Source organism: Ischnura elegans, chromosome 2 (assembly GCF_921293095.1).
Source record: "Ischnura elegans chromosome 2, ioIscEleg1.1, whole genome shotgun sequence".
Taxonomy (NCBI): Eukaryota; Metazoa; Arthropoda; class Insecta; order Odonata; family Coenagrionidae; genus Ischnura; species Ischnura elegans.
Genome location: NC_060247.1, coordinates 103,035,637 through 103,058,503, shown reverse-complemented (window position 1 = coordinate 103,058,503; position 22,867 = coordinate 103,035,637). Strand labels below are relative to the sequence as shown.

At 36.8% G+C, this 22,867-nt stretch overlaps 1 protein-coding gene across 10 annotated transcripts in view; it reads left to right on the top strand.

Moving 5' to 3' along the window:
* Positions 1-22,867, top strand: part of LOC124154267 (potassium voltage-gated channel protein eag-like) — a 599,395-nt gene that overhangs the window by 393,161 nt on the left and 183,367 nt on the right. The window lies entirely within an intron of this gene.

Below are 22,867 nucleotides of genomic sequence, written 5' to 3'. Positions count from 1 at the left end.
ACACTTCTGGCATCTCTCCACAGTCACCAAAAAGTTCTTTTGCACTCAATGAGGTATGAGTCAAATTGCAGAAACGTTTCTTGGGTTTTCCACCGGTTGATGTTTTCAATGTCTCCGTTCCGAAATTCGGAAGATCCCCTAAAGATGAACAGCAAGTCGATGCTCGAAACGTCGGGAGACATGGAAAACATCAACCGGTGGAAAACCCGGTAAACTTTTCTGCCCTTAATACGCTGGGAAAACCTAATATCATTCATCAGTCAAATGTGATTGGCATTATGTGCTTGATGTTGTTTATTCCGTCTCATCAGTGCAGATTGATGATATACAAGACTGATGTAATACATTAATCGTATGATGGGTTTTATCGTGTTTTGCACACAAATATTTTACTCTTTTCTGTTCATTACAAATGCCCAATCGTTTTTAAAAGTAATGGAATGTATCAATACATTTTCGGCTCTCTTTTTCTGTAACTTATTATTTACTGCTTAGACTAGTCTTGATGATTCTGTGAATGGTTTTAGTTGTCAGTAACTTTAATGTCATCATCGTTGCCTTCTCTTTTCGTTGGACATATTATCTGTAAATAATAGGTCTGAATTATATAATTGAAGGGAGAAAGTCTACAACGGTCAGCATTTTTAGCGAAGAATTATTTTTACTTACAATGGAATCGCCTCCTCAGTATTGACACACGTTGAAATTGAAGGCTTGAAGGCATATTGAGTAAGCACTAAACATGCTCGCAAGATATGCTTTCTTTTGCACAAGCTCAAGAATTTTATGATTCATAAAGTATTTATAGTGCCTGAGTGCGTTCTATCTTCAAAAGTAACAGAAATTTGGCTCTCTCGTTAACTATTTGCCTAGTTTTGTAGGTCATTACTGACCGTTCACACTTTTATTTAGCTGCTGTTATTTAACTTTTTTCGATTTCTTGGCGCATTAGTGGCATTAATTTCATGCAAAATAAGCTGCAGGAGTTAGTAGAGAAATCTACATAACCAAGACTTCGTAAAAACGTGACGCGTTGACTAAAGCTCGGGCCCTCCTGTGTCACCTCTTCCAGGTACCATCTGTAGAAACCAGCGCGTGTTCTTTAGCGAGTGGGGACGATTCGGCTTTTTTCCCATAGCTTGGCGTTCCCGAGGAAGAATTATCTCCATTGTTTCGTTGTCGTTTCGGGGACAACCCATCGCCATTAAGGGCATCCTTTGTATCACCTTCAAAACTCTAAATGTTGCTGCGGAGAGGAATCCTAAACTTTCTATTCAGGGTAGGATTCGCCTACCTTTTGTGCTTGATGCTCCGCGGAATTTTGGAAACGTATCTTTTGATTCGAACGAGGAGAGAGCAGAAAGCCTTTATTTGTGTTATGCTTTTGGAGTGGAAGGGTAGTTGCTGTTCCTTACGCTAAAATAGGAGCAAACTTCTGATTTTTTTGGAACCTGGGGTTGTTTTTAACTGACTGGCTTAAAAGATAGTCTCTTTACTCATTGATAACCGCAGTCGGGATTTCAGTTTTAGTGGAAATAAGGGTGTTGCTTTTTTTCATGCCATTGAAAGTGCGAATTTGACTGCATTTAAAACTTAGTAATTTACTATGGTTCCATTATCCATTTAGTGAATTTTTTCATTGAAACAGCACGGACATCTAAAAAGCCTTAATAATAACCTTTATGAATAACCATTTCGAAAAGCATCAGGTTCTATTTTATCTTCTGACACCTGTATTTCATTCATTTTTATGCACTCTTTCTACATTGAGTATGACTAAAATGAAGCAACTAATAAAAACGCCGAAATTTATAATGGCAAAAAAACTTTGGTTTCTTGTAATCTTGACTCATTTCATTACGCTTACTTATACGCTTCGCAATAGACACGAGGGTAGTGGGGGCCTACTAAGCACGGGGCCATCGGTGATTGCCGACCAGCCGACCTGGCCAGACCGCCCTAGCTTGCATCCCTTTGTTACAGCAACATTGTGTACCTCACCAGCCATTATCTGAACTTTTATCCAAAATTTCAATTGTACCCTTGGCTTCTCAATTATCATTTATAAACACTAGTAGACCACCCGGCTATGCTCGGGAAGGGTAGTACCCAGTATAGGGGAAACTAAGAGCCAGGAATTCATGGTGATTTTGACCTCTACATGGGAAAATATGAAAGAGCGTAAGAAGAAACACGCTTTTTCGAAATGTACGGTTAAAAGGACAACAAAGATATTCTTTTTACCTGTTAACGGTGCAGTTGCGAGAGAAGGCTGTATTAGAGCTGGAAGTCCAGCAATCGGTCTTCACCTCGCACACAGTACGCACACGCATGGCAGACTGAATGGGGATGTTACCGAAAGTTGGGAGGGTAAGCAGAGGGTGGGAAATGGACGCTAGGAGGCGCTGAGCGCACTTGCAGGGTTCGATAATGAGAAAACGATGCATTACACGCGTCGGGCGCAACCGAAAGCAACACTACGGGGTTTGGGAGCATGAGTTGCACCTATTTACTAACTTTGATTGCAATGCATGGACCCGTATGGAAATACAAAGCGGACAAACAAACAGACATCCTCTTTTATATAGATAGATAAATGCTTCAAAGGCTTGTACGCTACGCAAGTACTGGGATGGATTAGACAGGAAAGGGAGACATTGTGGGGACAGATAGATGTGTTGTGCCAAAAAGAGGGAAAGGAAGAACCCTTTAGCGGGTCAACATCTTGGCGCCATCCCAACTCTCCGGAAGATCTTGGGACCCTACCAAAAAAGAAGAGATGTGGGGGCGTACCCCTAGTTTCCAGGGTTTCCAGGGATTTGTTGTGGAACACATGATTCTTTTTCCTCGCCTTAAATTCTGGAGTTTATCTTAACCCTATTGGTACACCACTGCCACCTCACCTAGATGTTTGCAAACCTTTAACGAAAGCTGAAATCCACCTTTAGGTGTAAAGTGTTTATGAGTGATAGAATTTAAGTACATGATTACGTTAAATATGGCAGGTCGCAGCTACAACGAGGATTGTTCTAGTAAATTGGCAGATGAAAAAAACCAAGGTCATAAAGGTGAATAGAACTGATAATAACAGCCCATCAAGATCCATCTTAATTCTAAAAACTTTAATCAAGATGATGGATACCAACTACGAAACTCGTGAAACCCTATGTGACTGGATGAATGATGCCGAGGAAACTTATAAAATAATTCAACCAAAAAGTCAAAATATATGATGACTTTATTGATGCAGGTATCAACGGCCAGTTCAAGCAAGATTTAAATGTGATGCAGCAGAGATGACAAGCTCCGGTGGAAAGAGTAGTTTCCCAAAACAGAAAATCAGGAATGAAGTCGAATAAATGGTAAGGATAGCAAAAAAATCATTATTCACCTTACATTATGATATTACTGGCTTTTCAAGCCAAATTTGCTTTTAGTCAAGGTGTAAAAATGTCACTGAAAAATGTTTTCACCCTTATATTGCCTTTGAAGATGCTTCTGACTGTATCCGCAGGATATTTTTTAAATTTATTGATGGTAATTCAACAATATGATATAATTTGTTTTTTTTTATGGAAGAAATGTAGGAAATGTGACCGATATACAGACCTTACAAGGAACGAAGTTCTGAAAAACGCCTCTGAGGAACAGGGTGTGCGAAGCAAGCTTGCAAGTATATTATCAAAATCATAATTACTTTGCGAAGGTAAATGTTCAAAGAGGTATGAAAAATTTTAAACAGCGTTCATTTTTTGTGGTATATAGACGGCTTTTGATAACAAGCTTATGTATCAAAACGCCTCACATACGCCTTTAACGCTTTAAAAGTTTCAGTACGGTATCTAAAAACACTAAGGAGGTTGAGAATGGAGAAATGGAGGTTGAGATCATTACTCCGTGGGAATGTAGTCCTTCGTTGCATTAAGCCAGATGTAGAGAAGATAAATATATGTCGACCGGAAGGAAAGGGATGTACAGAGTTTTTTTAAGAATATTTTATCGAGGGAACTTCAGCAAGAATGTTTTTCTAATCAAGGGGTCTCCAAACTTTTCAATATTAGGGCCGCATTATATATTTTCCACATTCATGCGGGCCGAAGGGAAACAAAATAATGAAACGACAAATCAGTGCCAGTAATTTAATTTCCTCAACAATTAGAGTATAGCGTGGAAAAATTAAAAAAACACCTTGTTGTAAAAAATCAGGGTAAACTAACTAGGTTCTTGCCTTCAGTTTTATGCAACCAAATTATCGTGACGACTGTTACTCTCGTTTTGACCTCAAAATTTCATTCAAATCAGGTAACAGATTGGATGAGATAATTGTGAGAATTGATTTCAAATGATCATCATACACCAGTCAGCAGTCCCAGCTTTCAATAATTCGGCGATGCAAGCCGTACTATAGAAAATGTTTGAAGGCCAACACACTGGGATTTGTTTGGCGGGCCGGATGGAATTATTTGTCGAGCAGGATGTTGCCCGCGGGCCATAGTTTGGAGACACCAGGCCTAATCCAAAAGGTTTAGATTCTTAGGAATGCCTGTACGTTGAAGGAAAGTATACTTGGAACAAGTATTATTACAATATTTGGTGAGATAAAATTTCTGCATCTATCTGTTGTGGAAGGTAATAAAACATAAATAAATCTCTTCGGAATTTTCTTTGTCCTGAAAATTTCTATCTTTGGCAAGGATGGATTGGTTGGCATATTTTTCAACAGCCCCAAACTAAAAAAAAATCTATTTTTCCTACTCTGAAGCTGGTAAATGAAGGCTGGCCTTGTTTTATGTGATCCTACTTGATGCTAAAAATTTGAATCGTGATAATAGATAACAACTAAGTAACTTGTGGAAACGTATTAGTAGATAAATTTAATTTGCTGGGGAAAATCAAAAAACAACTCAAAGAACAAATCAGAATTTTCGATATCTTCATTAATGCACGTATCAAGGGCCAATGCAAACAAGATTTAAATGAGATACAGTAGAGATGACGATCCCCGATGATAAAAAAACTAATTTCTGAATGATGCTATTTTTATAACAATGTTTTGGCAAGGATTGAAGGAGAAGCATATTTTGTATCAGCGTAAAAAGTACTCTATCCCCCTGAGGAAACTAAATAAAGACTCGCCAAGGTTTTTTTGCGCTACCACCTCGCGTCGTTTGGGAAGAGGTGTGGTAAGGATATGCGAAAAAATAATTTTTCCCCGGGAGCCAGAGAGAAAGTGCAAGAAAGAGGAGTAAAATCGAGCGCTGGTTGCAGGTATGTACGTGCGAGGAAGATGACCCAGAATAGTTTCGGCTGGAGCGGCAAAGGGAGAAAGTACTTAAATATTTATGGTTCAGGCGAGAGAGATTAATGGGGCGATGTGACGTGGGCGAATTAGAATACCGTTTCGGACGAGAGGATGGGAAGGAGGTGGAAGAGTTTGTCTAATGGGATCTGAAGGGGGAAGCAGAGGTGACACAGTCAAATGGGGTGCGATGTCTTCCCCTACGGCGGTGTGCTTCGGTAAGCGTGTTTTGGTGAGAAGGCGAGGGTTGAACACGAAGGCAGGTGTAAATCAGAAAGAGGGGCAAGATGAAACAAAGGAATGATACAAACAGATGTAGTAATTTTCCACACTATTGTAGTTATAGCATTTGAAAAGTTACAGCTGGTAAACCGTTTACTTGCTTGACTGGAAACTATTCTGAGCGCTGCATGTTGAAATAAGGGGGTGATGTAAATGTCGTATTTGGTTTTTGCCTCTAAATAAAATTTTGCATCAGCGCACTTATTTTGCTCCAGATTGAAATGTTATGGTAATATTATGGTAATAAACAAATTCGAAAGATTCGGCAATAACGTTTTACTCCAAGGAAAGGATTTCATTTTTGTACCATACCACGAGGAAATACTGAAATGATTATGCTTTATATCTTGTTCGTAAAAAAATTGAAACAAGGACAACAACACTTAGTTCCACATTGATTTTTCACGAGTTCTCTTTGTGGAAATTCAACTCTATTCATGATAAAAATAGCTGTAGTTATTTTAGTAATTCCCACACTATTTTATTCGCTCAGCCGTTCCGTTCTTCTCCTTATATCTGGACATATAAGATGCATAAATAATGCTGCTCTTGATAACGACTTGTTAATGTTGAAAGTCCTTGAGAAAATAAAATAGTGTGTAAAATTACAACAGCTGTTTGTATCATTGATATCGGTGAATTTCCACAAATAGAACTCGTCAACAATCGATCTGGAGCTATGTGTTGTCGTTCTATTTTAAACGAATAAGACCTAAAGAATGGACATATCAGTTTTTTCTCGGGATATGGGGGCAAAAATGAAATCCTTTCCTGGAGTGAAACAATATCGCCAAATATTTCAAATTTGTTTATTACCATAAATGTTCAGATTGAAGCAATGCTTACCCATTATTAATTATTATTCCCAAATTGACATGCAAATTTTGTAAAATGATGTGCTAGATTTCTTTGCTCCAATACTCTTCAATAGTAATCTTTTTATTTTGGTGTTCTACTTTATGGTACATCTACCCTAGATGCGTGATTTAATTTAAGATTTTTAGCACTTTTTTTTGTTGATATCAACGTAAAACTTGTGGAAAAAGTTGATTACATATTTTATTGGGTATCCAATGAAAAGGACAAAAACGATGGACTGAGGCTGACAAGGCAAGCACTGCATTATTGCACTTCTGCCTAACTAAATGAAGCAACGAAATTGAGAATAGTGTATAATTTTGGCTTAAAAATTACAAACTGTGATAACGCGTGCAAGCAAATTTCGTGCAAAATTGCATTAGCACAAAAATACCTTAATATGTTAATATTTACCATACTATTGTTGCACATGTGTGAATGTGGGTTAATAAAGGCCATGTGAACGTAGTTACATTGATTTTAATGCTCCTCTTTCCAACCAGCGTTTATTGTGACCATCTCTTCGGCTTAAATAAAGATACTTATGGGTTAGGGTAGCATTTTTGACAACAGAACAGTAGATCATCTCATTATTTCAGTCCGTATTAAAAAAAAGTTGCAAACCCTTTTCCCATTATATCTCCCATAAAGTTGAGCCAACTGATGAGTATCGACATAGTTTTATAGTATCTTAGGTCATTTCGATGAAATCGGCTTTTTTATTGCTCTGGTAATAGAAAAGTTTGGAAAATGAAATTACGCTGGAAATTTTTTAATGAAAAACATAGCATTTACACTTGGTATATATAATCCGTTTTATAAAAAAAACTAGCTGATTATTTTGAAGTGCAGTGGTTGCGTACTTTTCGTATAATAATCGGCCTAATGCCGAAACTCTTCGTGTTCAACTGAATTATTCCATGCTAATACTCTTCATTAAGGGAACTGCAATGAGTAAAGTCGTGTGCATCGTTATATGCATTCATGATCATTAATGCCCATAAAAATTACCATTTTGAATCACGACGAGGAAATCCTATCTCGGAATGGAAATCCTCGTCTCTTATTTGTTAAGTGTGACTCAACTTCGTAATTTTTCGGGGTAACGTCGGAAGAGAAATATTTTGACCGAAAGCATGCCGGAGCTGGAAGGGTACTTTACAACCGCAACAAAGAGCATGCCATAAAACTCGTGGATGACGGCGGTTGTCACGCAACCTAGCACGCAAAGTGAGGGGAATTAGGGTCACAAATATAACCATACCATGACCCGGTTCTGCGTACGAATCATGCGGACCCCAGCGGAATTTTGAAGTGAAAAAAAGCCTCATAAACCTGTTGAAATTTTCTCCCAGTGCCATAAACTGCGAGTGAAAGCAGCAATTGTCAAATTTAAAATTTATTTTATATATGACCATAAAAATCTGTCGATATTTTCTTAGTTTTTGTTCAACCAACTATTTTTTGCCTTGAGAGTCTCACAGTAACCTATTAGGGCAAAAAAGGTTGGCTTTCGTAGCCATAGGGATTATTGTTAACTATAAAGTAATGAAGAAATTTTCTAGGAACTAGATTAATTAATTCTCTGAAATTTCCTAGCTTCCATTTTTTAGGGGTTATGAAACATAAGATAAAAATATTTTTAGTATTCCATATTTAATGGACTATAAGATACATTTCTCATTCACTGTTATTGTAAATAAATTAAATTATTGATTAGAAAGTGAAAATTCAAAAATCTGTCAAATATTCAGAACAGGCAGGTAAACGTAATCTTGTGAGTTTACTAGAATAACATTGTTTTCTTGCTGCTTTGATGAGCTATCAGTCATCGAGACTATGACACGCTTCGTCATTAATTTTCATTGCTAGAATGCATGATGCCAATCCTCCCTATTCAAGGTGTTCAAAAATGCATTTTTGAAACATAATGTTGAGAAAAAAATCATCGATTCTGAGTTAGAGCGGCTTCCTCGAGTAGAAATTACCACTTTTTGTCCATTTCCTTATCATTTCTATTTATATGGACATGTCTTTAATTTTTTGCGTTTTTGGTATTAATATCCCCGTGCGGAGCCTTTTCTTCTTCAGGGACAAGGGATTGAATTCTTATTATCGATTTGAAATATCCTCCTCTCTTAGGGTCACCTCATGACCCCATAAAAAGATCCCTCACATCCCTTCATCCCATACGCTTTCCACTGTATCGGTATTGAGGAACTTTCAGTCGTCCCTCCCTCAGCAGGTAGTCCGCGGTAAATCAGCTTACCCCTAATATATTTTTACGCAATTACCTTTTGGTGTTCATATGAGGATGAAAAAGTGATTTGGGTAAGATGAGGTACTAGTGAAGTTATCTTTATCATCATGGTATGTTATATACTTGGGTAGAAAAACGCACAATATATGCTGAGAAAGTTCTTCTACCTAAGTTACGGGTTTATCTATATTCTTTCATAACGTGGATTGATTAGAGGGAGAATTTATTGATAGGAACTCATTTTTTCTTGCTGTTTACCTGAAAGTGTTTGTTTTGAAAGTTGAATGGAACATTTTGAGCACATATATTAAAAATCTCATTAGGAGTTAGCTTTGCTGGAGTCTAATTCTGGTATCTACAAGATTGCAAAGCATGTATTTATCTAATTTTAAGCACTTAGGAAACTTGGTGAATTTTCTTTCTCCCTGTTTTTCCAACTATCACGTGCATAATATCATAGGATGATAGTTAATTCATTATCGCTGTCTTATCTTGATTGATGAACCGTTGTTTTTGCGATGACTCATAAAATATGTCATACTACATGGTAAGAGTAGTTATTGACTGAAAATTTTTCAATATACGAGGAACCATTATGTTTTATCGATTTTTCTATTAATGGCAGGTAATTTTATGGTTTGTCTCACCTGGTAATGCTGATAATTTTTTTCTTTCTTATATTCAACTCAGAAAACTTGGAGGTTTTCAACAGAGTATGTATTTTACTATCAAATATGTCTGTGAAAGTACCTACCTAAAATACTAAGAAACAATCTGTTAACGAGTGTTGTTTTCCCCTTTAAAAAAATAATTCAAAGACCGTTCATCATTAGGATTCTCTTGTGTTTGTACTGTCATGTCATGCTAGCGTTGTGTAGACACCGTTTCGGAGGAAGGCACTCCTTACAATATGGGTGCACTCCGAAGCAAAACAAAAAAACGAACCGAGCCCCGAGACTCACATGCGAATTAAAAACCATGGAAACATCCGTTATTTACGGTCGATATATGGAGAGGAGAGGTGAGGGAAAAGGAGGCCACATCCTCTGAATCCACCGCGGAGTCTCTTTCATTAGCCCAGAGACGCCTCACAACCTGAATCCTTCCCGCTGCGCAACATTTTTAAGAGCAGCCGATAGTACTCCACCCTGCCGATAGAGCGACGATTTCTTCAAGCCTCGCGGACCGACCGAATTCTTATCACTCCCTCGAGGGTAGAGATGCAAGATATCCCTCCATTCCCTCTGTTGTATTCTAATGCAATATTTTGTAAGAAGTGTATCTCCATTCGATTATACCATCTGGTGGGCCCTGTGATACGATCCAACCTTCCTTTTCATAATACATACTAACAAATAAAATTTTTTAATGGAATGGGTATACACGTACTTTTAATGAAATTACATTATCATGTAAAATAAAATAAAAACATTCCGTATGTTCCATACAATGCGACTTCGAGTAGCGAAGCGAGTTTCACTTGTGCCGAAGGCATTTTCCAGGACAAAACTATGAACAGCAAGTCCTTATGTGTGAATATTTTGTATAGTGGATGAGGGGAGGGAGGGTAAGGGAGGGAAGGTAGGACGCGGGGAGGGGGGTGTTCTTACAGAATGCTAGGAAAACCAAATTGCTACAGTCAAGGACAGGATTCCTTTGGCTACGGACTATAATGAGGGATAAAACGGGAATCGATTCAATGAAAAATGAATAATGTTACAAAATACGTAGGTCATTAAGAGTGGTTGTTTTATGGTTACCTCGCATATAACATTGTAGCATAGATACATTTTAAAGATTTTAAAGTTATGTTAACCATGAAGTTTATAAGTTTTAACTTATGATTTTTTCTGAACAAAAGCTGGAGAATGGACAATATCACGTAATTTCTTAATTCATTATTCATGCAGAATTCAAATAATGCTGATATCTTCTGAGCATGCTTCAATAACGCATGGACAAAATGTGACCGGCAGTATACATATGAATCATGTGTAATAAGGCGTGATTGTATGTGTTACATACAACTCATTATTTGGTATTATAACACATCAAATTTATATTTCTACTTAAATATTTCAGTTTCATTGATATCCTTTTGAGCAGTGGCGTAACTGTGGTGGGGATGAGTGGATAGATCCCCCCCCCCCACCAAAGCACCGGATAAATAAATAAGTTATTTAAAAATATTGCCTAATTTTGAAATATATTAACTGCATCTGCTTAAATTGAAATTTTTAGTGCCAAAATTATGTAAAATGTATATCCAGGCATGTTATTTTTCAAAAATATTCCCGCCCCATGCCATCTCACCCCCCCCCCCCCCAGACCTCAAAGCATATTCCTAGTTACGCCATTGCTTCTGAGGTAATCCTAGGATTGGTCTGTAGCAGTGTAACAGTAGGCCAATCTACTAATTTATGCCATCTCACCCCCCCCCCCCAGACCTCAAAGCATATTCCTAGTTACGCCATTGCTTCTGAGGTAATCCTAGGATTGGTCTGTAGCAGTGTAACAGTAGGCCAATCTACTAATTTACTTTTCTGGATCATTTTTAATTCTTGAGATCTGGATTGTGTCACTCGAACCATTCAAAAGACAAAAGTCGAGTGGAACCTGCAGAAAATTGAGTCATGCTAAATAAAAATTGACCAGAATATTCCAGAAAATTTGCAATATCCTATATTAACAGCTCTGAAAGTCATAATTTTAAACAATGCGCACAAGGAGCTAAAATAATTTGTAGATCATCATTGTCTATACAACCATGTAAATCTGTCATCAATCGTTTCTCTTAATCATCTGCTATTACCTTTATGTTTTGCCATTCCATATAATGTTATTTCGTGTTCACTTTATGCCACTGCCATGTGTACGCAAATCATTACAAACATCTCTCACATTCATTCCACTAAATAATCATAGCTTATCTGCATCTATAAATACTATTCATGCACCGTTAAATCTTCATTTTCATTGCCAAAACCAGGCTTAACAATGTCCGATATTGCTACCCATGAAAATAATATTATCAGGCAATTGATACTAGCAGCTAAAAACCAAGTGTTGGAGACCATTTTTGTTCATAGACGGCTCTCAAATTCTTGCAATCCAGAAGTACGAAGACGGTTTGAAGGAAAGGGTACATGTGGAAATGGGGTTTGGGGCCAAAGGTATGGGTTTGTCGGAAGTGGAAAAAGAGGAGAGGGATGGGTAGGAACTTCTTGACTGAACTGGGTCGTTTTGGGAGAGCGATGAAGTTCTCACGTAGGAAGCGTTAGCTACGCTCGGAGTGGAGTGCATTAAGAATTCCCCTTTGGCTTCCAGATCGGCGAAAGACATTTTGAAAAAAATGAGGAACCCTCTTCTCCGCTTCAAATATTAAAATTCCTTCGGGGTCGCCGGAACAAGGAAAAGCAATACGGATCACAAAACAGAGCTTTTCTTTTAACTAACTCCGTCGTAAACCGCATTAACACGTTTTCTCTCCCCGTTTACCTGCTACGGTATTTTTTCCATGCTCAGCTTCCAGGCATTTTAAAATGGCTCAGCTTATAATAAAAGTGAACCAGAGATCACAATTTGCTCTCTTCATTCTGCGTTTGCAAGCTTATGAAAAACGTAAAAGATGAACTGAAAATATCGTACTTTATGCACCTTATATATCCCACTTATGCACTTTAGTCACAACTTTTATTTGACTTATTTTATTGAAATATTTTTTTGAAATGGAACTTTCGGATTAAGTTTTATTTTCCAGGATGGCCTTTGAATTGATGAAATTGACCCGTTGAAGCTAAATTACGTAATTTTTTTTTTTGGAATTCCGTAATTGAAAAATCCATTCCGATTTGCTCTTATGCACCAGTTCCTCGATATTTCAAAACCGCATTTTCCTTAGGTGTATTGAAGGAATGTAGTGAGTTACTTTTTTTGTCTCATTTTATTTGAGTTAGCGAGCTCTTTTCTTGTCTATTCTTGAATAGAATTCCAGCGATATTCAGCATCTCTCATTGCCTGGCCTTCAGTTGAAAATATTTTTAAGCACGAGCATTTTCTATTTTTATTTATGATTTTAGAAATTTTCCTCGAAATCCATGTGAAAAAATCATTTTCTTCATTTAAGAGTATATTTTCCCTATCAGATTCATTTAGTGCATAGGTACTAATTGTTAGCGTGGTCAATATTTAATTGAGGCCTTTTAATCATCATCTGGGCAATGAAAATAACTTCAAAACGTTATAAAAATCGTTTAGGTACAAGGTCCCCCGCTAGACACAAAGCTAATTTCAACAATCTAGGGTACCTTTACCAAGGTATGCGAAACATGTTTCTTTACTAGTATGTGGAACACGTTAAATCCCATTTACCTGTTTGCTCTCTCATATTGTGCTGATGGATTTGCTTGGCCTCAAACCGGAAAAACAGATAAATCAAATATTGCGGAATTGGACAAGAAAATGTCTGAGATCTCGGCATCTTTTTTAAATGTAGATATTATAATTTATTTAGCGCCTAATACCGTACCGCTACAGTTTTAGCTCGCCTCCTGTGTTCTTCATGCCCAAAAGGACAAATAAGATATATATTTCAGTATATCAGTTCCCTCTTCCAAATTTTCTGATTAAAGGAATACAAAGTTGATGCCAAAAGGAATCATATCTCGAGTAGAACACTTCATTCATCCGCAAACATCTGAAGTCGGCAAATTCGAAAAATGTGATTATCGCTGTTATTATTACTTTCAAAACCATGTGACATCATTATATGACTTCGAAATTCGACACTATATTGACCATCGAAATTGATTGGCGGCAGTAGATATATCTAAGCGAGATGTAAAAGCGGACAATTGCTTGAATATTGGTAGCTAACATTGTATAACTCGTTGAATTGATTGTTTGAGTGAAAACATAATTAGGAATGAAATTGAGTGTAAAATGCAATGGAGGGTACATTGTCGCCGAGTAGAAATTAAATTGTGGCGCAAGAACCAGCTGTTTATGCGAGAATATGCATGTGCATAGATGTCATCACCACGCTATTTTACCACCGTTTATTGTGCCTATAACCCAAGGTCAACCGATCCTCACTTCACCTGAATGTATTTATGTACTTGTTTGTATTCGCCCTCTGTCTACAACGGCTATTTTCCGTTTTCGAATCGCATCCTTGCGTTATGTTGTAGGGCTGCCAGAAGGATGGCGTGAGATCCCATGGTAACCAGCCGTTTTTCCAGCCTGCGTGCAACAGCAAATAAGATTTTAGTCCTGGTATCAAGTTTACTCTCTTGCCTCGCGGTGGGAGCTGTAATGACTGTAATGGGCTCTCGGGTGCTGGAAAAATGTCAGAGGTATATTCATATCTTTTGCTCAACCACTCTGAATCTCATTAACCCTTTATAACCCAATGTTACTTCTATGCAACATCAAAAATGTTTAAACTTTCAGCTCTATTCAGGAGATATCTAAACTACCTACTATTTTGTAGTGTAAATTTTAATGACGAAATATTAAACTGCCACGATAATTATCAATGAGCGTAAAATATTCAAGTTTCCAAATGGAAAAATCTTCAAATTTGACTTCTCCCAGAATCAGCTCTGGGTTAGAAAGGGTTAATAGGTTTAGCGGGGGATGTACAGTTAAAATTGCGTTTATGATAAAAACTTTCTTTTCCCTTTTTGTGAGTCAAAAGTACGTGGCTATACGATCCTTTTAATGGTTTACGTTCGATGATGTGAAAATTAGCTGAGAAATAAAAAGTTACGGCTGCACTCCAGAATGGGAAATAAAAATTGCATTAATTGACGCTGTAATTGCATGCATGAGGCATTTATGCAATTTAGTAATACCCTCTTTATTTTATTGTGCCTTTTTAATTTCCCTTTAGCAACGGGCTTTATCAATGCACTCACTTGTGCACGATATTTATTTACTTATCAATTCATTTTACTTCTTGAATTAACCAAAATATGCTCATCTATTTAAGGAAGTTTGAAAGTAAATTTATTCGTTGTTTTCAAGTCACTTCATCTGCATCTACATACTACCCCAAAAACCGCCTAAAAAGACGTGTGGCAGGGGGTGTTGAGACACCAGCCGTCTATATATAAAAAGCAAATGCTCAAAGAAGACAACGACTAGCCTCTTGCGATTGATAAGGTTTAGTTGAAGCTGCCCTTATTGAAAATATTGTTATCGAAATGCATATGAAAAGAATGGAGAGTTCATAAAGAACCGTATTCTTAATTCTCATTCAATTGTGAGGATAAATACGATAAAACCAAGTGAATCATAAAATTGTGCCGACATATATCTACAAAATACCTCTATCGAGCAGCAAGGAGTTGCAATCCACAGAGGGGAAAAAACGAAGGCTTAAATCCGTCCACTCTGTGCACTCATTTTTGACTCGTACTCTCTCTCAGTGTATCTCACCAGCTCCTTTAACAGTGGGGTGGTCGGGACCCTTTGCCTCTTCAGCCCTTCTTCTTCTTTCACTCTCGCTGATATCCAATTTTCCACTCCCCACTTCCTACACTTGGCTTATCCGTCTAACTCAGCTCTCTCTCTTTTCCCGCCTCCCCTCCCCACGGTCTTTCACGGGCCTTCAACCCTTTCAACTCCTTCTCCCCTTCACGTCCTCCCCAACACCCTTACAATCCCAACTCCCGTCTCCATCCAGCGTTACCTTATTTTCTCCACCAAAACTCCCCCTCTCCGAATCTATTACCCATTGATATTAAATTAAAATTTCAATTGATAAAAATAATATAAACAGATAAATTGATGAGTCTTGCTTGTGCACATTCTCCATTTAAATGATTGTGCCAAATTTAAATATATTTTTTACTATGATTTTTAATGAATAAAATTTGTGGCAAGTTAGGAATCATATTTCCTGCGCTAATTCATAGAGACGCCCTCAAAACCATAATTTAGTTTTTGATTTGTTTTCACGTTCCGATATTATTTTTTCTGAGTTTTTAGTTATACACACCACATCATAATTCATTTTAAAATCATTCATATTTTCTTCTATATTTTTGCAATTTTTTTGTTCGGAAAATTTTTTCAACGAAAGCGGAGGAGGTTTTTTGACTGCGTATGAAGAAATTAGCTACTTAGGTACGATTACGAGGATAGATTCACGGAAGTCATGACTTGCTTTCAGACAGTAAGCTATCTTCTCTTCTTGTTAAAAAATAGCTTCTTGTGACAAACTGGCTACACTGGTATTAGTACAATTAGACATTGCAATATTTCCACTGAGTTTTATTACGACTCCATGCGTTTCGTCGTTACAAACAACATTATCACACTTGATAGCATTCATATTTTCTCACGTATCAGACTTTTATGGATAAAGTTGTTTGTAGCGACGAAACGCGTAGTTTCATAATAAAACTCAATGGAAATATTGCAATGTCTAATTTTACAATTATTAAGAACTTCCACCATATCGTGCCTCACATCATACAAGATAATGGTTACCTTGGAATCAATAAACCCTAATGCTGGGGCAAAGCAAATTCTACGCTTCTTAAACGTTAGGATTTCTTGTCTACGATAGAGAGATTATTAATAGACATAGATTCCTTCTCTTCCTTTTTCCTCTCCTTATCACGCCCTTATTGCCTCGTCCTCCGTCAAGCGTTACCTTATTTCCATCGCCATAACTTCTCTCTCCCGCGAGATTCTTCTTTTTTTATGTAATCGTAGACGAGATGTTCTTTCAGCGAGACCCACCGGCTGAACGGAGAAGCGCTTATCCATCTACTGAGCCCATTGTTACGCGTCCTCTTCGAGAACTCGATTTTATTCTCGCCTCCCCCACCTAGCCCACTTTCTCACCCTTTAACCTCGCATGCAATTGCTCCCGCTCAACGACCATGGAAGCACTGACGGACGCGGACGTCCTTGGATCCCCTTCAATTCCTTTCTGTGAGATTCCCACGTGCTGACTAAGTAAGCGGCTTATACATGGTTGACGCGCTAATCGTTTTGTCTCCTAGAGCCTGTTGCTAACTTTTTTTACTGCCACTATTTCACAAAAAGCTAGAACTTTGTTAAACCAATATAACCCGATGTTGCTTTCAAGTAACATAAAAAATGTAAAAAGTTTCAGCTCTATTCAGGAAAGATCAAAAATAGGCTTAATTTTGTGCTATCCTAATTTTTAATGGCGAAATATGTAGCTTTCACGATAATGATGATTGAGTGGAAAGTTTTCATACTTTTAAAATGTGAAATTTTAAAATTTGACTCATCCCAGGAGCAGCTCTAAGCTAGAAGCGGTTAGTCCCAATATACGTCTTTTATTTCCTAAAATGCCAAGGTAAAACAGAAAAAAATGAATGTCCATCAAACGGTTTTATGTATATTACACGCTTTGAGCCAGTTAGTCTCGTAGGGAATCGTGTAAATTACAATATAACTCTATTTATAATGATCAATTCTTCTCCTTAAATTATTGTAAGATGAAAATGAGAAGGGTGTCCTTGAATCCTCTTTAATTCCTTTCAGTGAGATTTCCTCTAGCTGACTAAGTTAGCGGCTTATACATGGTTGAAGAGCTAATCGCTTTGTCTCCGAGAGCCAGTAGCATTTTTTTTACTGCTGCTACTTCATAAGAGGCTGTAACTTAATTATACTGTTGGGTATGTAATTAAATCCTGGAATTTCCGCAATCTTGAAGCAACAGATGGAACAGAGGTATCATAGCAATTAAAGTTTTCATTTTCCTTCATTTTAACAACATGGTTTGGTTTGCCAATGGTCCATGGCGTGAGAAAATACGTTTTATTCGATTGGGTTCGACTTACTACTTACTTGGCTATTATGTTCTACTTACAATATGTTAAGAAGAAGAAAAATTGAAAATTATTAATAGAGTAATCGTTATTGATAGTGTAATTTATATTACTTTCCATGAGACTAATTGGCTATAATCTATGATAGCAATTTGATGACTCTAAATTATTTTCCTTTTTCCTCGAGATTTCACGAAAAAAGACGCCTGTAAAGGTTAATAAAAATTTAGTGTCCACAGAAAAACGTTAGAGCAACCATGATATCCTGTGCAATTAGTCCTAATCAGTCATAGGAACACAAACGAATGGCGTTGAATACGTTTCAACTAGTATGTCATCACATTTTCGCTAGATTTTCTCCTACTTCGTCTGCCGGGCTGAACAAAAAGCTACTTCAATTTTCGGTGTAAAGGAAAGTATATTTTTTATATTAGTTATTTATGTTATTCTCTTTTGCACTTGCATTATGGTTCTATTCTTTATCGGTGAAAAGACTACATACTTTGATTTTAGATTTCATCAAAAACAAGTGGATTATATCATTGAAAATTTGTAAACTTCAATGAGCATATTTATGAATACGTTTTCTGGTGGGCGCAAATTGTGTCTTTATCTATGACCTTAAATCAGATACCTAAGATCTTATAGCATTGCTTTGTAGGGAAGAATCCCTCTTTTTCTTATTTTAATAACGAACGCCTTCTAGCAAAAACCTATGTAAGATATATATTGAAAATGTGAAGTTCTACATTTATAAAACTCATTTGTAAAATAACGTCTAATATTTGGGAATGAAAGGTTGCGGTCATATCTTATTTAAATTGAACTTGAATGATCGCATAATCTATTTCGGTGAGTTTAGAGATATTCTCTCTTCTTCGGTAAGAAATACGATCTTTTCTCTCAAGTATTAATACGTGCCTTTAAACGTTGTTCGTAAATAAATTTATTTTACAACTTTTCTCAGGTCACAATAAACTAAGGCAGAATCGCTGATCGTTCTGGATGGACTTAAAGAACGCCCACGATGAAAACGGTGTGAAGCAGTGTTCGGCTCCTCCGGCGAAATTGTCCGAAGGGAAGCGATTAAGTGGATTTTATCTGGGAGTAGCCGTTTTTGCCGTATTTACCATCGACTCTTGGCCCTCTTTCGAGGGAATCCGGAAAGTTTCCGAGTGTTTGCGTTTCGACAGCTAAAGCTGGGTGTGTGTTCCTTTCGCCTTGCTACTAATACACCGGTGCTTAGTCGTGATACAGTGGTTCGACTGGTATCTTTTCGGCTACTAGCAAAGGATAAACTCTTTTCTGACATCAAGTGGCTTAGTGGTCTTCCTTTAATAGCCCCTATCGGTGATACGTTGGTTTTTAAACTGAGGAAACCATCGTTTATTTGTCGCGAATGAAGTAATATAATTTGTTAGGCGTTAAGTGAAATTTTTTTTACGTGGAAAGCTTAAGATAAAGCCCAACCTTAATCGTTTTCATCATACATGATATGCGGTATGCAATGATATTGTAATGACAACTTAGACGCTCTGGTGTTTACGTCATTACAATCGAAAATATCTTACATAATAATAACGTTATCTGGTTCAAATACATTCGTGACTGGAATCATTGTTTTCTTGTATATAACTTTATAGAATAGCTAAAAGATATCTCGTATCATTATATTAGACCACACCAATCAAATGAACGTGACCAGAGAGAAGTGGTATGTGTATTGGGGTGCATTTTTTGAGCCAATATCGTCGGTAACCTCAACATTCTAAGGATAGTAAGCATCTGTGGCAATAATATCCACCAAATTAAATACCCCGTCGAGGTTCGTATACGAAAATAGTATTTATTAGCATTCAATAAAATCCTATCCAATTATGAATTATATCGTAATTGAATAGAATTTTATAATGAAAATAAGTTAGTAAAATGCTCTCTTTAAGAAAAAGTATTTCCATTCCCTTTTGTGGCCAGTTCACCTAGACCCAATACACCTATCATCTGTATGCTACTTAAGAGTTTAAGCACATGAAATTATGAAACTCCCTCTCGTTTATATCCTTAGGCCTTAGTTGAGAATCCGACGGAATGTATTCCATGACCATCCCGAATAATGGGCCAAACCACATTATTTATTATTTAAATGGCCTGTTAAATTGATAAACACAATCCCGAATTTCCCGGGTGACGACAATAAAAAATGAATGGAACTGTTTGAAAATTAACGCTGCGCGTACTTCGATAACTATGACAATCGTCATTTCAACATGAACACTAAATTATTTCATTGCCCATATTTCTTTTAAACATATGCATGGAGCGGTAGAAATACTGTCGTGAGATAAGGAAAATAAGAATCCAGTCCTCAATTTCAGTGGCTCAATGTTGCAGGTGTAGATGAAGACAATCATAAACGTTAGATTTTCTTAGTGTTAGTTTTCCAGTGCGTAAATTTCAACCGTAATTGTACAATGGCAATAAAGGGTATATTATATCCAGCTTTAATCTAATGCTTAGGCTGACCTCATTTAATAGGAAATAACGTACTATTCGTTAAAATATTGCTTAGGACTGATTTTCAGTTGGATTAAACGCACCATGATTATGCTATACGCAGGGATTAATTTGATGTTGAATTTTGAAAGAGAACCTTTCCAGTTTACTTGTTTGCCATAGAATTGATGCAAAATACAGAATGTTTTATTTAGCAAATTTCTCAATCACATCAATGAGAAAATTTTATTTGAACTATTTTTGATACTGTATCAGCTGCAGTTTGGCGTTGTATATTCCATAAAAGTGAATAACCACTTACATGACCTATATAAAGAATGGTAGCTCATAAATTGATTGATTTTTGCAGGTTTTACATTCTTCCTTTCTTCGTCGAGTGTTTTTCCACTGTTAAGTATTTCATTGGCTGATATTTTTTCCTGATTCATGTTATGATTATTACTGACCTTAATGACAACGAATAATCACAAGAAATTTAAATGCCTAGGAATACTCGGGGACACTAGGGTGTGTATTTAAAAAAAAATTACACCTGTGATACGTATTGCAGGATATAGCAGCTATTTTTTTCGTGGCTTTATTTTATACATGCCATGCTCTTATTTGATACTGATTTGGACGCTTGATGCAACTCAGTCGTTATCTTTATGTCTAAATAAATTTTGAAACATATTTTTATATGATGAGTTACCAATAAATATTTTTAGTAAAATTATTCACCAATAATTTTGCTATATCGTCGTAGGCTTACTTAAGTTACCTACAGATATTGAATCCATAGTGAATTTCCAAGTAAATAACTATTTATTGATTGTCATAGTGATTTTCTGTGCTTATGTTCATGTTTTTATAGCCTCATCTTTACGTTTTTACTTATTCCAACTTTACCGAAAGCGGAAGAGTTTATTTTTTAACCCATGTTTCCTATTTTCATCATAGGGAATTCATTTTTTTGTATGACATTGTTTCACATTATTGCCAATGCGTGTGCTACCAATTAGGAAGTACTCTATGAAATTTTTAAACGGTATTGTGGATTTGATCAGCCAGATCGTAAACTGATTAGAGGCGAATAAATTACTTTTGCAATCATGTAATGGCTTATAGTACTGATCTCGCTGTACAGTTTAATCAGGTCGGAGATTAAATAAGTCCAAATTTTGTATTGAGAAGCCTTTTTTACCCTTATTACTGTCAAAAGGTGTCTAAATCACGTCGCTGCTTATCTTCGGTAGTGTGAGGTTGTAATTCAAGGTGGGTTTAGTGGTGATTGCGGTGAGCAAGAAGTTTCAAAGGTGGTGTCTTAATTCAAATCCAGGTAATTAGTGGAGATGGGTAGGGTCTCAATAGAACACCGTTTTTTATGGGACTAGAGGAAGGATTTAGAGAGACCCATCCAGTGAGCAGATACTTGGATGCCTTCCCACTTGGCACTTACAAGAGAATCACTAAAAACTCACCACCGCTTCAAGGGTTAAAACCCTAGACTTTCGGGCTGGAAATCCGACTGCCGTAATTCGAACTCACGTAATCTTTCCCACATTCCAGGAATAAGAAAAATAATTCGCCTGCAATGCTAATCGATGTAGGTATTATAATCACGCCCAGAATTGTTGAATTGTTTTCGGTCTTATGTTATGCACCATGCCTTTAAAGTCTTTCCGAATCTCTGTTAAAATGAGTTTACATTAAATTAGTTTTAAGTTATCTTCTTGACCTTTAAATATATTTGTGGACTATTTCTAGCAGTTTTTCATGGACAAATATTTACATTCAAGTTTTAATATGATAATGGGACAAAGAAATTCTGAAACATTGACCTAACATGTGTAATATTTTAATCCTGCCGCGTGATCCTAATATGTGGAGTTACCGGATCGATCTTAACTATTCTCTTTTTATGACGTTTTTAGTAAAACGATTTCGTAACAACTTTATTAGATGCATAAGAACATTTTCTCGTCGAAATCGTGAACAAATAACCGTAAAGAGGCTAGTTTAAACCAGGATACCATAATTAATAATTTAAACGATTGATAACCACCATTGACATTAATAATGAGCGAAATTGGAATCAAATGAGTTTTAAGTCACGGAAAAATGTATGATTTCGTTCTCACCAAGATAACACCTTCCCCTACTTGTGGTATTCGGGTTATTTGAGTAGGGCCAGAATATATTTTGGGAAGCAAGTCTTCCTTGTAGATTGTTTATATAGCCTTTCCAATATATAGCGCATGTATTAAGACTGTCTTAAGTTAGTTAATGCGTTCCATGTTCACTTCTCGGGTTCAGTAATAGCCATTTCGATGGAGTCAAATATCCTAGTTCCGCAAGAGTCGTTATCTTATTCAAAAGGACGTCTTCTGAATCCTGATTACCTTGGACGATCACCTGGTACAGAGTTATGTTTATAGCAGAAATTATTACCTTTATGGCTTTTACTATCGCCTGTGTTTTGGTCTGCATCACCACCTTTAGAATATACCTGTGTTCCCAAATTTCAGATTTTCTGACTTCGGCAAATTGACTTTGAAAATTATGATTTGTATAACATATATTCAGTTTGTTAAAACGCTTTTCGGAACGGCAGATTTGGATAAAGAGGAGGATGATCATTTCAATTCGGGAGTGAATACTTTCACCTAGATTGTTTTTGGAGTGCAATAGCTATGAAAATTTATTGGTATGTCCTATTTTACCTGATAATATTTGTACGCATCAGTCGGTTTTGAGTATGTTTGGATGTAATGTAAAATTAGAAGAGTGACCCCTTCCGACTTGGGGGGGGGTAGGTGTTTCCGAATGGAATAATCCACCAACGGAGAGCTGTTGGAT